The sequence below is a fragment of the Benincasa hispida genome, chromosome 1 (assembly GCF_009727055.1).
Source record: "Benincasa hispida cultivar B227 chromosome 1, ASM972705v1, whole genome shotgun sequence".
In the NCBI taxonomy this organism is placed as follows: Eukaryota; Viridiplantae; Streptophyta; class Magnoliopsida; order Cucurbitales; family Cucurbitaceae; genus Benincasa; species Benincasa hispida.
In genome coordinates this window covers 57,562,320-57,565,871 of record NC_052349.1, presented here as the reverse complement: position 1 = coordinate 57,565,871, position 3,552 = coordinate 57,562,320, and positions in this window count along the sequence as shown.

Sequence of the window (3,552 nt, the reverse complement as noted above, 5' to 3'; positions counted from 1 at the left end):
TGTGGATGTTTAGCATGTCTAAAATTTTGTAAGTTGTTATAAAATTGGGTTAGATATTTAAAATTCATAACAAAGAACAGCGGCATGCTCACGTAGGTTAACTACTCGTTTTAATAGTTAAAAACTTGTAAAACTTGGGTTAAAAACTCAATCGGTATATAATCCTGTCTAAGGCTAGGGGGTACTTAAGTTAACGGTCTATAGAACACCTCCTACCTGGGGATTATGGCCGAATTATTGAGTGTTGTTAACTAGTTTTATGAGCATACGTGAGAAGTTTGAGGTAATAAAACGGTTTATCACCTAGACATCGTAGGTTAAAATCCAATTATAAACGTTATACTTGGATAAACCACATAGACTTAGGGTTGTTTTTATTAACCGAAAAGAACCTAAGTTACCCAATTAAATAGAACACTTCAAGGTGGAGTTTAATAACTTGTATATGATAAAGTTATTAGAACACTTTAGTGGGAGATTAATAACATACACGATATGTCACTACAAGAATTTTGGGCTTTAATGTCGGTTGAAAAAAGTGAAACCGGATGTATAATGTTAGTTTTATTTTTTTAAAAAAGCGGATCTTTAATGTCGATTTTAAACCGACATTGTAGGTATACCTTTAATATTGGTTTAAAACCGACATTAAAGATTCACCTTTTCTTTTCTTTTTCTTTTTTTTTTTAAAAAAAACAAACTCATTTTCCCCCCCACCCCCCTCCCCCCAAATTTTCTTTTTCCTTTCATTCCTAGAGTTCCCTATATATCCTTTTTCTAAACCCATTTTCCCATCATCGACTACCGCTGCTCGCCGTTCCTACTCAACACACGCCGTCTCTTTTCATGCAACCACGTTGCTGCACCCAATCGCCTGCGTCTCATCAATCGCCCGGATCTGCTACACGCCACCAGGTCCGTTCTTGGCGCAGATCTGCTTCGCGTCTCATCAGTCGCCCGGATCTGCTGGGCGCCACCAAGTCCGTTCTTGGCTCAGATTTGCTCCACGTCTCATCAGTCGCCCACGTTTCATCAGTCGCCTAGATCTACTGTGCGCCGCCGCACCCAATCGCCCACGTCTCCTTCGTCGTTCGCGTGTCTCTGCCGTGGGCACCACCAGGTCCGTTCTTGTCCAACTGCCGCCAACCCATGTCTACGCACCACCAGGTTCAAGTAGATTGCATTGTATTTTTCTCTTAATTCTTGGTAAAAAAAAAATATGGATTGTCTCTTGGTGAAGCTTCTATACAATCTTGAAGCCATCTCTTGTCAGAAGTTTTAATGATTTTTGCCTCAACATTGAGAAACTGAAATAGAAAGGCATCCTAGTTCATGGAAATACTCTTACGTGTAACCATGTGGTGAAAATCAGTGGCTGAACTTGAAAAAATAAAAAGTAACCTTGAATGTAAATATTTTCCATGGTATTACAAATTCCCTGAATTTATATAGCATGATCTTCAGTTTCTGTGGAAAATTATGTCAAATGAACCTCTAGCATGTTTCTTTGAGTGGCAATGTTAAGTCTAACAAAGGGGGAAAAATCGAATTATGCAAGAAAATACATTAAAAAATAGTTCATATTGTTTTGTTTACTTTCCTTATTTTCTTATGCTTTCAAATGTATCTTTTATTTTCAAATTTATCGATTTTACTAGAGATTTTATAGAAAACTTTCCATGGAAGGAGAACTGAAAAGGAAAAAAATTCTATATATATATCATTGGCTTGAAATATTACAAAGATTGATTTCTTGTTAGGACACTTATCATAGTTCCCAATAATTCAGTACAATAGAAATTCAAGATGCTCGAGTTTGTAGTTTAGATTTGATTTTCAAGATACTCGAGTTTGTAAGTCACACTATGGTAGTTTGTGGGTTATTCATACACTATGGTAGTCTTTGTGACAACTTTTGAGGTTTGAAGTATATTGTGAGCTAATTTGCTTATTGATTTATGTGTTCTTGAAAATTTTCCATTGTCTTTGTATCTCATATCTAGGTAACCAAGCTTCTCTTCTTCAAGATCTTGAAAAAGAAGTTTCTCTCATTTATTCAACTATTGAGTTTTCTTGTTTTGCAGATGCAACAAAGGAGTAAATATTTGGTATCGCAACTTCTTTATGCTTTTTCTTGGGGAACTTTAGATCCAACACATTCACTACAAGAATTTTGCCTTGAATGTACCATTTATGCACATTCCTAATAAGTACGGTTAGTTGAATATGAATTCTTATCACATTTTCACTTTCAATCCTTTGTCTTAAACCTTTTTTGTTTGTGATCCTTTGAACAACAGTGGTCGAACAAAGATGCCTATAACCAGACACTGCTGAAGCTAGGGGGTTGGTTCAAGATGAATTATGAAGGGATCCATACTTACCAAGTGGAGAGAGACAGTAATCTCATAATATTTGTAAAATCATAATGTTTGTATTACTTGTAATTTGTGTTTTCAAGGCCTAAATTATTGTACAACCTTTTAAATTATAATTTTATAGCAGAATTTATGGATTAAATGTAATAGATTTACAATCCATACATGAATAATATGTCATAGCCACAATGTTCAATGATGATGTGTCATGTTATACTTTTTGACCAAAAAAATGGATTCGACAACGAAATTTTAAAAAAAAAGGGACAGATTTGGGCTTCAATATCGGTTAATAATTAAAAAAAAAAATAGAGGCTTTAATGTCGGTTGCAACCAACATTAAAGACCTTTAATCTCGATTGGAAATTTCACTGAAGGTCTTTGGAACAACTATAATATGAAATAATTAAAATTATGAAAATCGGATAATATGAAAAATTGAGTGAAATTTTGAAATGGATTTCTCATCAATGTGTGTTATTTCAAGATCCACCAAATACAACCATTTATAGACAAAATGTCAAGTAGGATATGGTACACTTTGGACACTGTGCATATAAGTGGTTGAATGACACATGGATAACATATATGATAATGGAAAAATAACATTTGATATTGGACACTAAGCACGAACATCTAATACCTATTTATAATATTTATAATAAATAAAACAATTTTATATCATCTAATTATACGTTTTCTTGATTTTTTTAAAAAAAATGGTGTTTTAAGTTCTTTAAATATCAAGTTTTGGTTTTTAATTTAATATATCTATTTTGACGTTTTTTTAAAAAGAAAAGCTTCTTCAGCATCCAAGTCTTCTGATAACATTTTAGACTCTATTTTTTTATAACTATTTTATTTTTTTTAGTTTTTGAAAACTAAGCATATAAGTACATGTTTTAATTTTAGGTTTCTTTTTTTAAAAGAATTTGAGAAGAAATGAACACAATTTTCCAAAATAAAAAATAAAAATAGTTATTAAAAGAGATTTTAAGTATTTTAAATTTGTATTTAATAAATGTATAAATTAAAATAATTAGAGTTAATACTACTCACTAATCTATTTAGATGGACAACTTTGAAAGTTGTTGTCAAAGAGATTTTTTCTCCAGGTGGACAGAGGGAGAATTGGCCGTTTGAATAAAAATAAAAGAGAGAAAAAGGAAAGGTT